The sequence below is a fragment of the Halyomorpha halys genome, unplaced genomic scaffold, assembly GCF_000696795.3.
Source record: "Halyomorpha halys isolate HHAL.00 unplaced genomic scaffold, Hhal_1.1 Scaffold422.1, whole genome shotgun sequence".
NCBI lineage: Eukaryota > Metazoa > Arthropoda > Insecta > Hemiptera > Pentatomidae > Halyomorpha > Halyomorpha halys.
Window position 1 is genome coordinate 812,583 of NW_027111899.1, and position 17,943 is coordinate 830,525.

Consider the following 17,943-nt stretch of genomic DNA (forward strand, 5'->3'; position numbering starts at 1 on the left):
TTATTTGTTTATTGTTGAAATAATAATCCAACGTTATGACCGAACACTATACTGCGTCCAATGAATCAGTCTACAAAGCGCTTTGACATCATTCAATATTTGTAAAACACAAAACAAGATGGACTTTAACAAAGTTTGTTGTTTATTTCTTCTTGTTGTTTAAAGGCGTAAAACCCTTTGGTCATCAACGCTTATGACATACTATTATGATGAAGCTACAAACAGCAAACATGCACGCACGCACACACACTTGATGATGCAACAAATGTAAAAGAGGAACGTGATTCATACAAATGTAAGAATTAATAATTAAAATAATAAATTTTAAAAAATCAAATCAAAGGGGGGTTATAATTTAGAAAGAAGATGACGTGCTTTCAAAAATTTAAACCCTAATGCACCTTTAGCTCCCTCGTCAATGAGAGCTTCTGATAAATTTGGTGTCAGTCCTATCCTGTTTATTGTTGGCAAATAGTGAGTACATTCTTAAAAAATATGTTTAGTCGCGAGAATGGACTGACAATATTTGCACGTTGGATATGTCAGTTTTCTGATCAGGTAAAAGTGCAAGAGGAGAGTATGACCTATTCTCAAGCGGATAGAGCAACTTCCTCCCTGCAGCTGTTGCGGAAGGATGTCGACCATGTTTTTACTGATCTTTTGATTCCTTTTAATTTACTCGGAGAACTTTTATCCCACTTGGCTTACCATCTTTCCATGATTTGTAATTAAGGGGTCTGCTGAGTTCTGATGGGGTAAGAATGGCGGTGCCTCGGCCAGGGAGCGTGAGTGCCTCTCTGGCAGCTTTGTCGTTTCCAACAATGTCAATGTGGCTTGGAACCCATAAGAAAATTATTTACTTACCTTTTTGTGATAGTTTTATAAGAAAATATTGTATTTTTATGGTGATTGGATGTTCGGGGTACATGTTTCCCAAACTTTTTAACTCAACGAATCTGAGATTATTACAATAGTCTTCTTAGTTATTGAAAGGCAAAAATGGAGGGCTGATGCTATCGCCTGGAGTTCTGCGTTGTATACTGAGCATAACTTATGTAATTTTAATTTGTGGGTTAAATCGCGAGTAACGAAAGATGAGGCGGTTGAGCTTTCGGATTTGGAACCATCATTGTAAATTAAAAAATAATCCGGAATATTTTCTAGAAGACACGGCAATCGTTCTTTATACTCTTTTTTTTAAAGGACAGGAGAGATGTAGCATTGTTACAAGTTTTTTCATTAAGGAATTCGATAGTAGCCATTACAGGATAAGCCATACAGACATCCTTCAAAATTAATAAAAATGCTTCAAAAATTGAACAAAGTATTCTTCTGTGGCCTTCATTGGTACTGGAAAAGAATTGCTGGGATCTGTTAGAGTCCCAATTTACTAACCACAAGTGGCTTACGACATTCTGTCTAGCTTTATAATTCCTTAGACAAAATGTAAATTGTAAGCGACGATTTAATTTAGGCTGTGAAACCTCGTAACAGAAAAATAAAATATACCACTTTAGGAAATTAAATTCAATACTTCATTTCAGAGAATTCTGGAAGTAGAAACAATTATATAGGTATCCTACAAAAAAATAATGTATCTGGAATAACGCGTTAAATTCACATTCAGATTTCCTATCAATATTCTCTAGATATTTTTTTTTTAAATTTTTAAACCATGATAGAGATTTATAATTTTTTTTTTTAAATTTTGCAAACACGATAATTAACATACAATTCGATAAATTGGACACTGAATGCTCAAAAAACGCCGTCAAAATGTGTTCTAAAAATAATGAATGCTTTACTATTTTAATGTTATTTATAATAACGTACAAAGGCATTTTATAATTTATTTATCTTTTATTTTACTGATAGAACTAGTAATAAATTTCCTAAATAAGCAGCTGGGCAAACTGCCCGTCACATAAGATGTTTTATTTGCGAAGTTTTGTCATGTCAGCAGCCTTCACACAATATAAAGCCTTTCACAAACTTTGTTTTATATACTTTCAAGAAAACTAAAAGTGGACGGCATCTAATCCGTTCATATTTTAAAGTATTATAAAGCAAGTTTATTATTTTTTATACATATTATAAAAGACATATAACTATTAATAATGAAATACTTTTTTATTATGTAATATACGACTATGATTAATGTAACTAAGCTATTTATTTTTCTGTAGCGATTTATATAAGTTTGGATATTATTATAACCTTAAACTATTAACATAATTTATTAACCTCTAAAATAAAAATAAAAAATCCTAATAAAGGAAGTTAATTTTTTTTTATTTTCTCTAGGCACTGTTGATCCGTCTTGATCAGACGGAAAGTAAAACATATCCCTTTTTCAATGAATAAAATATTAACAATCAAATTAAATAGGAATAAATTATATTTTTTTTAATAGTTTTCAACTAGCAATATTCTTACACAAACCCGTACGAAACCTTTATTGGTTACGATATTGCCTCTGCCCAAGGTTAATATAATATAAACTCCCCTTTCTTTGTACCCCCGGCCAAACATAGTAACCCCGGCTCTTGGCCCGATATAGTAACCCCCAGCACCCAGCCCAACCCCTTATGTAATTAGATATATATTAATCCTACTATTTATATATTTAATAAAGGAGGTAAGGAATAAAAAAAAAATTAATAAAATAAATCACTGGTAGAGAGATACTTCCATAGCATAGTATAGCAGATCCTATAACCTTCATTAAAATGCCCATGAAAGGATTAGGATGAGGATGAAAGGACATAATTCAGGCCATGAAAGGATATTTATGTTTATTATGTATACATATTCATTAGTATTATGTATTGGTTTTTGTTTGACAAAATAAAATTGATAGAAGGGTGGGAAAAAATAAATAAAAAAGGTATTTAATTTATTAAAAGAGATTCCCCTCAATCAAATTTCATTTTCTGGTCCTTAAATAATAAAATCATCAACAAATACTGGAACCAAGGAGTTCATAAGAAGAATTTTATTTTTTTTTAAATAATCTCAATTATAAACATTTGGCTTCTATTCATTCCTTCTTCCGTTTCCTTTACTAAATATTTTCTAAACTTAACAAAATAATGCTGGGGTTGTGAACCTGATTCTACGGTTAAGAAGCTGTATTAAGTATTCGAAATATGTAAATAACTTCGTTAAACCACTCACAAACACTATATCACCCATATCACTTCAGTTATCGACATGGAACAACCATAGTGCACAGTTGTTAACTGATGTTTGTGTTAGGTAGGGTAAGACAAACATCAGTGGTCTACAAAGCGTTGTTGTGTCTGCAAAGTGAAACACATACGTCTATTTTTATTGATATAATATTAAAGAATATTTAAGCTCTTAGATCTGTCTACCTTTATTAGTCAAATAAATTTTATATGTTATTTTGAGTGTTTTGTGCAATAATCAGGTAGATGCCATCTTTTAAGCTTCTTCCACAGCCAAATGACACAATGTGATTTCTTAATGATAATATATCTATCTAAAATACGGAAATTGAAAACGTATTGTTTAATTCTAGTACTGTCAGAATGGAACTATTGTCCATATTGCTGTAAAACCCTCAATTGTGTATTTGATTACACTTTTTCCATTTGTTATCTTATTTTTTAATATAAAAGCTTATAGCGTTGTTCACGATATAAACGCTATTATATACACTAATATTGAATTTTTAGTTAATGAACATTATTATACATTATTAGATACTAATGAAGTAAAATAATAAAGGAAATATTGGCTTTCACATCAGAGTTATCTTCTAACTGAAAGCCAGGAAACGTACCTTTAGTTAGATCAATATTCAGGTTTATCAAAGGAAATATTAAACCATCCAACGGCTAGTTAAGTCCACAAAGTGCTTCGAAGGACTTTCCTGTTACTCGGAGTTGGAGATCCTCTAAGTTGACCATTTCTCGCTTCAAGTGATCGGCACTAACTTCAAATTATGTGTGTGAATGGACGCGAAAACATGTGAATACATTTAATTTTATCCATTCGATAACATGGGTTCTTTTTTGATCCTATCCCATTTCTATTTTTTTTTTAAATTATTTTGAGAAATTTATTGATAATAATTATGTTAAAGGAATTTCAATATAAACGATCAATATTGCAATATTTTATGTTTTATTAAAATATAAACGAATTTATCTGTCTCGAAAACTTCGGGGACCACCGTGGTATGATACTTATAATAAATATACAATATATTGTAATATTTTAAATTAAATTTTATTAAATCACTCACACACACAAACGCACATCCTCTTGAACCTCTTGCTGAAGAAAGAATTAGGTATTATTGAACACATTTACTTGTTTCGAGAGAATACCGGCAAATAACTGTCACGAAATGGCAACAGCATTGGGAGGTTGCAGATTCGAGTTGGTGGATTTAAAGGTTGACACCCGATATTGGTTCCTGGTATGGTCGAAATAGTGAGATGGATTTTTATGTAACCAAACTGTTAAACGGATGCTTTAAAGTCTAACAGTACCGCTTCAAATTGGACGACACCACAGAATGGCCTGCATGCCGAACGATCGAAGAAACATCGGAACACCTGGTTTTTACTTTCATGCGCTTCGCAGAAGTCAGATGTCAATAGGGGAAATTGTGTGAAGTGAATACCACACTAGAAAACTTGTTGAGCCATATGCTGTGCTCGGACCAACATTGGGCAGCGGTGAAAATATTCCTTAGGAGGTTGAGAGCAGAAGAGAAGGCCAGGAGAAGTGAATAACAGGGAAGAAACAAGAAGCGACAAATGACTATGCGAAGATTACCATGAGGCGGTACTCAGCCATTCCCTCCATGAAATAATGCCTAACGGTGGCCCCATGTAGAGGAAAGAACAGGTGTAGAGAGGTGGTTTTAGTGGGTAAAAATCCCACATACAGATCGGTACAGGTCTATCTGTGTCTTCTGAAGATTTCTACCGATTCTCGTAAAAAAACAAAAAAAAATCTAAATATTCGTTAGTTACTTTACTTACCTAAGACTCAGAAAGTTCATTACCGATTCACATTTTTTTTCCAACAAGTTCTACAACGTCTTGGGAAGATTTAAAGATAATTAAATCCTCAATTTACATAATACAATGAATGTTACTATCAAAATTATTGCATATGTGACAAAATAATAAGTAAATAAATTACCTAAAGTGAATGTATGTACAAAAAATCAAGTCAGACTTGATTTTAGCGTTTTTTGAAACCCTCAAATACAAAGTTTCGTATAAATAAAAAAACAAAATTGTAGTAACTCAAACACATCACAAACTACACTAAACATTAATGGGTTTTAGAACCCTTTAAACGGTACGGAATGGTACAAATTCCAACTTCATAAATAAATTAGAAGGGTAGATACAAGATAAAAAGCTAAGATTTTTTACTCCATATAAAGATATAAAATCTATATGGCGTGGATGGACGGAAATTCCGCTTTCCAAAAGTCGTAGTTACGTAGAATTGGATAACATTGTAAAGAGTAATGATTTTATCACTAGAAGTGACTTTTAGTATTTTTAATTTTTTTAATGATTTTGATAATGCTTCATTTTTTAAAAAGATTATTATACATCAATCGATTAGTTTCTGTATGTAAAATAAGAAAATATATTACAGATTGCATTAAAAGAACAAAAATGTATAAAAACCAAATAAAATTTTAAGAAAAGTAGGCCAAAAATATTTTTAAAGGAAAAAACATAATGAGATTCGTCTTCAGCATAACCCTTAAATATGATTTTTCGTTTATATTAAAAATTAAAAAATATTTGAACTTGATTCCCCATTTTGCGCCACTCACTGCATATTCGAAGAGGCGATCTCCACAATACTGCTTTCCGCGTAGAATGCTCTCTGGCACCCTCAAACCACCCGTACAAAGTTCCTTCCTACATCCAAGAAGATACTATACCTGAAATAAAACAAGATAATTAAGATAGCTTACAGACCGAAATTAACTGAGAATGGCCCTTGTCAACACTCAGCGAATCATAAAGAAGATCCTCGGAAGTGAGTGAGCTGGGTAACTACCGAATCTTAAAAGCATCCTGTTCACTTATTAATTAAGCAATTTCAATCAACTCCTCTAGAGGACATCGCCAGGAGCAAATTACAGAGGCGGTCATCCAGCCGTGAAGTGCTTGAGAGGGTGGGGATCGGGTTATGGAGTGGTTCTGATGAGCTTGCTAATGTTTAATTAACCTATGTCAATTTGCCTTGCTAAGTACCAGCTCAAGTCCATTATTCACGAGTGGATATTATCAATTACAAATAATTAACCGATCTTATTGGTCATTAGAGATATTAATCTTTGTTGTAATGTTTAGGCATAAATAATGGGCACATTCTTGAAGTTAAATATAAAATACTTTACAAGCCTGATATAATTCGCTTAGCAGTGATAGTAGTCATAATATAAGTCGAGTAGGGGCAAAATTTTAATCGATTTTTTTTAATAGTAAGTGGGATCAAAGTGCCTTTTCTTTAAATCACCCACCACCAGAAAAGTCCAACACATGTTGATTGAAGGAAAAATCGATGATATGTTGGATATTATTTTCTCTCCTGATTTTGATAGCATGCAGAGTTGGCTGTTATTAAAGCATATGAGCATAATTCATTAAAGTTGTTTGTTAATGATAAGTTAATGTCATCTATATAGAATAAATTTATGGATCAAGTATTATTAGTATCGCAACATTTAGAAATCACTAAGATTTAAGGTGAGGTCTGCACTGATCTCAGTACCACACTATATTGTCTTCAAGTAATGTTTTGCCTAATACGAATAAGTAAAATTTATTTCAATTAATTATTTTCTTAAAGCTCTTTATAAAATAATTCAGTTTCCTATTTCACGCTCTTAATTCCTTTTATTTAGATAAGTATTTAGGAGTGTGGGAGCGGGTACTTCAGTGGGTGGCTGTGGTAGATAAAGGGTAAAAATCTAGCAGTCAAGCGTGATTCTGACCAAATCATCTCCTAGCATTTTAGAATTGATAAAACCATTGTTTATTGCAACTATTGCTCAAAACACACTTCAACCAAAATAAAACCAGTACAGGTAAGCTCTATTAGTGATTTTTCTTGATCAGGGATTGTTTTTAAATATTACTACAAACTGTGATACCATAATCCCTATTAAATTTTAACGTAGTATGATTACAATTTCCTTAAGTTTACGGTTCCTCAAACGTTTTTAATTTTTTTGTAATAACCAAAAAACTATCAACAAAATGTATTTTTATCCTTCAAAAACAGTTATTATGTGATTATTAAATATTTGTAAGTCAAGTTGTTAAAAATATTTCGGAATTGAAGCCATTTCACAACATAGGAAGACAGTTTAACCTCTAATTTTATCTAGGTTATTGATCAGAGCCCTATTGTTTCAGATGAGCTCTCAGTAGACAGCATTCACTGTACATCCACTCTCAGGTTACTCCATTGTTTACAACGAGCCTTAACAGCAAACTACCAAGATATGTAACCTATGGATTTCTTCAAGAAAGCAAACACTCAGACGAGTGTTTACTTTCTTGAAGATTTATTTTTCTATACATACAAAATGCAATATAAGTTATAAAAGTATAAATCGTGGTTCTCAATCATAGTACAAGAGTCAAAGAGGAGAAAAGGTCAACTTTCACCCCATATTATTGGTTTAATATAAACTATGTATATTTACAATTGAAAAGTGATGAGCCAGTCAAGTATAGATATGGGAATGGTGGAAATCTAAAACGTTAAAAAAATAATATTTTCTTCGGAGCACTATATGTTTAAAACTACCAACACAAGAAAACCTAATAAAATATCAAGTAAAGTAAATTTGCTAAAATATAAGCTTTAATTAAGCTATTATTAAGGTATACCTTTTTTAAAGAAAACCTTTCATAAAAACGCACTAAAAAAAACTGTGTAGTAAGTGAAGTTATTTTGGGAAATCTATATCTTAGGAACCATTCAACGTACAGATGTATATTAGCACTTAAATTAAAGCTAATTTAACGTGCTATAAAGTGGTTTATATAACTTAACATCGTAGTGATGATATTTGCTAAAATAAATTGATTTATAATTGTTCGGACAAAATTTCATTTGCAAAATTCTTATTTATATGTGAATATCATAAAACTTACTACCCTTACGAAAATAAATCATAAAGTAATTAATAGTACGTTCAATTAGCTTTAATTTGAGTGCTGGCAGATATCTGTACGTCTAATACTTCCTGAGATATAATTTTTCTTAAATCCAAAGTAGTCCGAACAACTAGAAATAATCATTTCGTGAATTAATTTTGTTAAATATCACAAAAACTACAACACGGGCCGCCCATAGCTCAGTGGTATAGACACAGTCTTACCAATTTGATGTCTATTGGCGGTGCCGGTTCGAATCCGCCTTGGGACGTTGACTTTTTTCATTGAGTGGTGGTCCCACAAAATGAAGATCTTTGACCCCTCAACCATGGTTAGGCAGTATAGGACTCCAATGGGAGTCTTGGCCGGAAAAAAAAAAAAAACTACAACCCGTACAAAGGTTAACGTTATATACTACTTTATAGTAATTTAGCTAGATATAATGTATGGTATATGGTGGACTCCTGGGTAATCTCGAATCTAAACCTAAACGGCTTATGAATAGCGCAGTACGATTTCTTTTCGGGATCACCAGAGATACGCACATAACCCAGTATTACGCAGAGCTGAAGTGGCTCTATCCATCCTTCTGATGCCAGTATTTCCTAGCTTCTTTTCTATTCCAAGTAATTAGTACTCAGCGCCCCTACTATATCCTCGAAAAACCTGCAATTCAAAGTCTCGGTCCAATCCCGTACTGCTAGGTCCCGTTTATCAGATATCTACCCTCCACCTCATCGAACTGCTGCGTTTGATAAATCATTTTTACCCAAGCTGCATATCACTGGAACTCCATTCCCTCTAATATACGTCATATGCCAACCCTACTCTCGTTTAAAACTCTTCTATTTAACTAACTTTTACTTATACCAATTACCAATCTAATCCACTATTTTATAACTACCTATTTTTTTTGTTTTTTATGTATTTAGTCAGTTAGTTTTTTAATTAATTTATTTTTTTCTTCCCTGTATTTAAAATTATTTATATACAATTTTAATATAAGTTATAATTAAGCGTGGCCGCACTGTTTTCTGGCCGATATACGTTATTTAAAAATTAAAATTACCTTTGAAATTGTTCTAAAGAGAGCCAGTCCCAGAATAATAAAACATTATTCATTTCATAATTTGAGTACTACAAGACATATTTACGCCCAATGGTTCCTAAGATATATTTTTTCATAAATCATATATTTTATAAACATTAACTCAAATTTATTTGATCCTAAGCGTCTGGAAAGAAAATGGCCTCGGGACCTTCTCTTCTAGAACTGTTAATGGAGTTCTATCAATGCGTAGGTTTTCCACATGTTTTCATTATGTCATTATATCAACTACAGCAAATTAATTTACTTGTATATATTTTTATAAAGTTGTAAATAACAATAAATAAATTATAAAAAAGTATATTTATTTGACTAATCTTAAATTTTACAATTCCTACGAAGATAAATGTCAGTAACTACTTTATGGGTCATTTAACTAGCTAATTAATAATCGAGATATATTCATCGAATGGTTTCAGAGGTATGAAAGAATAGTACTTAGCTATAATAATAATAAACAATAAAATAAATAAACAAAACAGCCTGTTAAAAGAATGCCTAACTGAATGTGTTCAAAATCACAGTGTCTATTTTTAGAAGTTACGGCACTCCTAATAAAGTGAGTAATAATTAAGAAACACGAGAAGTAAAAAAAATAGAGGAGAATAATGGCAGAACATTTTGTTTATTTAAAAAACGACAATATATTTCAGTGAACTTTCTCCAAAATCTATTTTTTTTTCATCGATACTTTCTGTGCACAAGGCAGTTGGGTAAGAAAGAACCAATAAATAAATAAAGATTTTAAAAATGTATTATCCAACAAAACTTGAAGTAAAATGTCTTCATTTTTCTGCGACGTATACTTCAAACAACGGAAGTATAACGGCTTTGAGTTAGCTAAAACTGAAGTTTTGAAGTGATACAGGAAAACGCTGAGAAGTTCTCATCTACATAAATGATCTATCTTCTAAGTTTAAGATGAGGCAACTGAGAGTAATCGAACCCATGGGTCCAAGAGTAACAACTTTTATAAATTGCTATATTGAAAATCGTGTAACTTTGATCAATGGCTCTTGTAGTCTCTACTGGATTTCCATGTAAATTCCAAGAGTCTTACAATTTAATTTTATCATATTTAATCATTTAATTAACATTAAAATAATTTAGATGCATGAACGTCACAATGAATCCAAAATAAAAGAAAGATTATATAAAAGTTTGACTTCTTTATCCCATTGATAATAAATTTTCATTTTCTTCCATTCTTTTTTTCAAGGATCTGTATAAAACCAAACATCTTCAAAACATGGATTGTAATTGTTGCCAGACATTTTTACAAATAACCAAGTAGGTAGTAAAAGAAGAAAAAAAATACCGACTAAAAGATAAAAAATAAATAAATGATTGGTAAATGTATAGACGCTATAAGTAAAACATGATTGTTACATTAAAAATGATATGTAGGGATACACAAAAATATATTGTGCAATAATACAATGTTATATATGTATTATATACGAAATATATGTATTACACATCTCTCCCGTCTATTTTTTTTTTCTTCTTTGACTGATGAAACGCACAACAAATGTTTATATTAAGATTACAATAGAAGTAATAAAAGAATATTTCTTTCGGAAAAAAAATAATGCAAATACCAATATACCCTTTTGAACTGTGCTAAATAAAAACTGAAAATTGATAATAAATTGTTTAAGTTTTTGTTAAACACCAATATACATCGTCAGTCCAAAACCTAAGTGGCGTGTCTGGAAATTTCTCAATCTCGGGTTCTTGTTCATTCTAATGGGGTTTTCTATTTTTTTCATAAGGCCAAAAATACATAACTGAATATGTTACGTAATTAATTAAATAAATACTCAAAATTATTAATTGATAAATATTTAAAAAAAGGAATCGGATATTTTAACGCACAGTTTATTAATTTTAACAGCCTAGTTCTTGTGCTTATACTCTAATGGCAAAAACTGGAGTTCGACATTGGGACAAGTATTACTAAATGTAAACCCAACAATCCAGAATTCTAATTTAAAATAGAACCTTTCTTAATTCGTTCCTTCAAATGTTAATTAATGAGGAAATGGTAATACCATAAACAGTAAAAAGCTGTTTATGGCACAAAAGGTTATTAATATAGTTTACCTCAAAACTATAGTATTGAGAGTATCACACACCAGAAGTTAATAACATTTTTTTATGAACGTTTCTTAAAAAATTGTTCAAAACATTGCAATATTCAAGGATGCCAAGAACTTAATTTCACAATAAATATCTTTAACATGTTTTACGAAAGAGTGCTTTAAATGTTTAAAAACTTAAATTTATTAATATGATGTGGCAAAATTTAGTATTTTAGCTAATATTATCATTTTAAAATTTGGATTAAAAAGTTACAAAGTACATTAATCATTTATGTTTTTTTGTTTTATCTTTCAGTATTACCTGATACAATTTATACAAAAATATCTGAAAAAAATATACGAAAAAGTCATATTAAATTCCAAATATTAATGGCAGTTCCCTTAAAGTATTCGAAAAGTTATAAAGCAGATGTCGAAACAGAAAAAAATTAAGTTTGAATCTTTTTAGTTAAAATTCCTTTGAATGAAACGATTCCAGTAGCTTCCAATTAATTTCGAAATAAACAGAAAAAGTAAGAGAGTCAGAAATGAGCTGAAGAAGTGACCGAAAAGTGCCTTTACCAATCATGAAAATTTAGATTGAAAAAAAAAATGAAATATAATACGCCCTTCCAACCTAACAAGACAGATCATTCTGGTAAATCTAGATCAAAAGAGACAGATTCTCCTTTTACAATGTTAATATATTGATAATTAAGGATTATATAAGAAATTACATAACTTTTATATAATAAATTACATAATATCTTTTATAAAACCATACAATTTATTTAGGAATTGAAATTTTATTAAACATATTACCTGGAAGAAGAAAAATATATAAGTACCGATTCTGTTTCCGCTGAAAAGATATTTAGGGATGTATGTATTCAATACACTAAGGACATTATGATAATGAAAGCTCAAACAGGACATTAGTAAAAGTGAAAACATTGATTATAGTACTAGTTCAGAATCCGTCACACGAATTAAATTATTTTTTATGTAGGACATACATCAATGACAAATATTTTAAGAATTATTTTTTTATAATTGTTTCAGGAAGATGCTCCCTCTCATATTACATAAGCAATAGGCTTTAGTAACCATCTTGGCCTCTGCAACAGATACAGGAGTGAACAGCGTCTCAAGGTATCATTTTATGGCTAAGATCCACAATTCGTTATGAGTGAGTAGTTTCACCACACTCAGGCAAAGAGGCAGAATAAGGGAGAGGACAATACATTTCTTCAAATGTTTCGGGGATAAAAAAATAAAAGTCTTGCCTTCAATAAGATATTTTCGGTCTTAGAGCATAAGAGGCTTTGTTAAGAACTAATCCTTTTAGTACCGATAGATAATATAGTAGATTCCTACTACGGTATCAAAACATTAAAGGTAGTAATGTAAAAAATTCTAAGTATAGTATAAATAAAAATAAAAAATGACCTCCTCAAAATGCGACCGTTTACAATTCAAGCTATTTAGAATCCAAAATTCAAATAAAAATCTGCCTGCCAGTTGTTCAAGTCGTTTCTGAGATAATATCCAGCAGATTTTTTACCCAGGTGTACAAGTTACCCTAAGATCACTTCTTTCACTATTTTATTGTATTTTTTTTTGTTTACTGCCAAAAAAAATAATTTAAACAATAAACCATTGTTTTATGATTTTTTAATAGTTATTCAGCGATGAAATTAGATTATTTAAAACGTCTTACAAATTTATTTTGAGATGGAATTCTATGGCGAAGCACATAGTAGAATGTCGTTACTGTGTAACGATTCATATTATTTGACACTTCGCAATTACTATACATAACAATATATATTTAATCAACACTAAAATAATTAAGAAGTCATTGTTGGTACCAGTCACATTAGGTTGGAAAAAAAGCACTTTCCACTAAAAAATCAATTCCTTTAATTTATTTTTTAGTGCATTTTTAGATGGAATTCTTTATTTAATGATTCTAGTTTATCATTAAAAATTTTAGATATAATTAACCAAATAAATAATTTATTTGTTAAAACAGTTTAATTTAAGCAGGATTCTATGAATTCGATAAATAATAAAATGTAGAATTCGAATAATCTGATGCGGTGTGGGCATTCAACAACTTTCACTTGGCATCCAACTTTTTAATTTAGGGCAGGAAAGACCGGTTATCCAACAGATTACAAACTTATTTTAGCCAGAGTGATAAAGTCGAGATTTATTACTTGAAGCCGCCATGAAATAAAAGTCAACTTGCCAAGGGTAGATTCGAAACGGCACCCCTTCTAATACGAGAATACTAATTTTGTGACTCATCACGCTAGGCCATCCAGGTTAAAAATCAATCCGACCATCTTACTTTAAGGTGAAATTAATCCTTGCTGGCTAAAAACAACAGTTACTATGCTTACGTTGTTAAAATGATAACATTCAAAAAGTTATGACTGTCGTCGAACAACCATGGAAACCCAAGAAAATTTAGTTTTCATTCATTGATTATTTCAAGAATTATTGAATTCTTTTATATTTATCTATTTTTAATTGAGAGATCATTAACCATTTTAAATAAAGAGGAACATTAGAAGATTTTTTTTTAATTCGGCATTTAAGCTCATTTAACTATTTTAATAAACACCTATCTGATACTCACTTAATACATCATTTGATACTCACTGATCACTTAATTTTCTATTGATTTGTCGAATATATTCAAAATCATTAGAGCATTTCTAAAAAAAATTGTAAAAATATGTAATATCAAATAAGTAAGAAACTTGGTTACTTGGTTATTGGATATTGGACTCCTTTGAAACGTGTTTTACCGTGTGTTTCGAAACTGCCCGAGATGGAATACTTCCCCTTAATTTTTATTCAACTACCCTCCCTATATATTAGCCTATTTCATAAATAGGTAAAGGTTAAAATAATTTTCTGAGATTTTCTCTCATACTTCACCTGTGAAATCTTTTTTATTTTTTTAATTTTACCAAGACTTTAGCAATTAGGTCACTGCCATAAACTGAGCTGTGATTAAAAAAAAGACGTTAAAGCAGGTTTAGAAATGGTTTGATTAAAAAAATTAAATAAAAGTTGTCTGGAGAGTCACTAGACAAGACGCGGCGGCTTAAGGAATTAGAGAAATATTTAAAGACTATCGCAATCTAGGATTCATAGACGTAGAATCATCCGTATAGTTTATAATAATGGCACAATAACGATTCTTAATAAGTTTTATTTATTTCCAAACCTTATGGGAAATTATGGCACAGATGAGTCTAACGTAGCAGTCTTTGATGGTTTTAGAGAATTTATTCACCAATAACTTCAGGTGGATGATGGATCCAATTGCTTCATCCCTGAACAAATATCGTTTTTTATGCAAACATTTTTAGCGTTATTAAGGTTGGACAATCCTAAATTTTGGATCAAAAATATCACACTAAATCCTTAGGATGGCACCTGACAAGATTTCTCAGATTATTCTACATGAAAAGATGACATCAGAAGAGTTAGAAGTCTCCGACTGTAGAGCCGTAACTAATGTGGGATCCGTCCAGAGAGTTATTATTTTCAGGCAGAAAAAACTAGTGGGGCAAGTTGACTCTATACGAGTTGTATTGCCAAAGACATTGTATTATTAAAGTATACTGTCTTCCTCTTTAGTTATAATAACAGATATTCGTTTGGAAGTGATTATAACTTAAATGTTCAAGTGACTAAATGTTAAAAAAATTTAGTTAGGACAATTTACATAAGAGGGGCAGTATATCGATCTGATAGTATTGTAAACCTCAAACTAAAAATAAGACCGTACTTTACTTATAGTGGAGTAGCTTTCCTTACAAGTAGACAGTTACTACTACATCAACTTGCAAGGCCTGCTGCATTTAGGTTACTCATACGAGACCATTTTATTGCTAGTGGCTATCATGAAAATAACAGAAACTAATGTTGTTTAAGAAAGTCCCCTCAAACATTGTGAATGGCAGCTCAAAATGCTGTCATCTAGTGGCAAACAAATGAAGTAGTGGGTAGGTGCCCAAGAGTGAGAACAAAGCAACAGAAAAGTGAACATTCTCCACAGCCACATCATTTTATGGCTCTTAACAGCCACTCAGGATGAGTGAATAATCAACACCATAATCAGGCGAGGAGACAGAGATGGAATGAGGGAGAGATCAGCATAACAGAAGTTATATCAGCATATGAATTTATTGTTATACAGTATTAATTGAAGGAACAAAAATATTAAACATCTATGTCATAGAATTTCATTTAAGTAGACAAAAAAAAATAATATAACCAAGTGTCAGGTAAAATGTCTGGGAAAGAAAAGTAAATCCAAAATGGCATTGACTCGCATGGCAGTTTCTTTCCATTTTGCACGATGTGTTCACACACGGCAAAATATGTCTCACAGCTACCGTTCTATGCTACTTGCCTCTACCTCCAGTCGTATAAACTCCACGAGAATGTTTAACTAAATTCAACTTACTTAATTTTTCAGCTTAAATTAATTATTTCTGATAAAGAAATAAAGACATTTTGGGTTAAATTGTGAAACATTGCTTAAAACGTTAACCGGTGTTAAGCGAAGGGAAAACGTTCGAGAAGGCAGGGAACGTAGATGATCGAATCAAAAATTATTCAAAAAATTTAATAATAGATTAAAGTTCATTTAAACAGAAATTAACTAACTAAAGTCCCTGCTTTTAATCTGAGCCCATTTTTATTTCCCTGAAACAATACACTGGAAGAAATCCTTTTTTACAAGAGCTTGGCCTGCTTAAAACTTGTCTCCTTAAAATTTATTTATAAGTTGCTTCAAAGCATTTTTTTCTCGGATTCATTAAGCTAATGGAATTAATGAGCTAAAACAGGATGAGAAGGGGAAAAAATTAGCCACGATTTTAATTTTTTTAAAGAGAACTTTGACCCAGTTAAAAGAGAGCATTAAATTATGAAGAAAACAAGCTTAATGTCTATGAAGTTACTGAAGTCAGGAAGAGGCGTAAGAAACAAGAAATAAAGTCCAAAACAACCGTTACTCTCTTTTATAAGACATCTATATTATTAAACAATCTGGTACAGGCCGCGCATCACACAACTTTTCCTAATCACTCCATTGCTGGGCTCGTGTTGAAGTATCACTGTTTTAGTGATTTAAAAAAAAAATCTATAGACCAGAGAAAGCAAAACATTATTTTCAGTTGCTATAAAAACTCCTATTTTAGGGTTCCTTGAGAGAATATAGAATATAAATGTTGTTCCTGGATCGTGTAGTCTAAGCTTTTCCCGATCGGAACGGATAGCTCTACTTTCCTTTAGTTATTTATAAATTTTATTTATATTTTGTATTTATCCATGGTTTATTATTACTGGCATTGATAATTTGTATTTTTCTGCTAAATCCACAAAACTAAACGTAGGGACTTTAGAGCAAGAATTTTTAAAAATTCGCTACTTAAGGGAAAATGTCTAGCTTAAATAAAATATTATTTGATTCTACAATACAGGTGGCCTGAAAAGACATAAACCAATACTTGATATAAGTATGAATTTTTTAAAGATTTTTCAAAGTTAAGAAGTAGGTTGGTGTTATGAGAGATAGTTCACTGTCAAGGCCTCTACATCTTGCCGTTACTTGTACTAACAGTTGTGCCTTACGCAAATAGTTGGCAGTACAGCAAAATATTAAATAAATTCTGATATTACGACAGTAAATGGCATGTCTTCCAGGATGTTAGTAGCAGCCAAAGTTGACAATACCTTTATCATAGCCGCCGTGGAACCTAAACTTTAGACTTCACTTCACAAGTTGTGTCTGTACATTCTGTAAGCGAATTGAATTTTCTCAAACGTTTGAAGAAGTCTTAAACATTTGACCTTCTGGGTACAATGCTTGGAATACCACAAATTATTAATTAACAGCACCAAATCGTGATAGGAACATGTAAGTACAAACTCTCCAGCGTATAACGACAGTAAGCGGCGAACCCCGCTTGAACTTGAGCTCCTAAGGACTTATCTTACATCACGTAGTTGGCATTAGCGCTGAAATCTGTAACAGTTGTTATCAAACTTCTGGGAACACTATCTATGCTGAGCAGTATTAGAACCGGGAACCGATAAAGATTTCATCGTATGAAAAAAAAATACAATAACATTATTGACAAATAATATTTCATTAAAAAAAAAATCCACTCCGACAAATAAAATTTTAAGAACAGTTTTTAAATTATATATTTTTCCACCAATTTTTTAAAGAAAAATTAGTGTCGTATGGTGTAGTTATAGATGAGAGAATATAATAAAAAACAGTGATAGAACTAATGCTAATGCACAAAGACGGGATTGAATTCCTTCCTTTCTTTTTGGAATCTTTTTTAATACTGAAGGTTTGAAAAATCTGATTTCGTATTAATTTAAAAAAAAAAATCATGCTGAAACTAATATATTATTGGTTTAAAAAAAAAAAAAGAAGAATATTTAACATATTAGTGAAAAGACTAACATCACTTATTTTTCACTCAATTCTAAATATCACGAAAGTTGTTTAATGTGCTATAAA

The 17,943-nt window shown here is 31.0% G+C and overlaps 1 protein-coding gene and 1 long non-coding RNA gene across 3 annotated transcripts in view; one reads left to right on the forward strand and one right to left on the reverse strand.

Annotated features, from left to right (window-relative positions):
* The window catches only part of LOC106682542 (uncharacterized), a 26,290-nt gene extending 18,708 nt beyond the window's left edge, over window positions 1–7,582 (forward strand). The window contains exon 3 of the long non-coding RNA XR_001343430.2: window positions 7,434–7,582. This is a non-coding gene — a long non-coding RNA (uncharacterized lncRNA). The remainder of the gene's footprint in view (window positions 1–7,433) is intronic.
* Window positions 1–17,943, reverse strand: part of LOC106682539 (glycine receptor subunit beta-type 4) — a 409,926-nt gene that overhangs the window by 295,881 nt on the left and 96,102 nt on the right. The window lies entirely within an intron of this gene.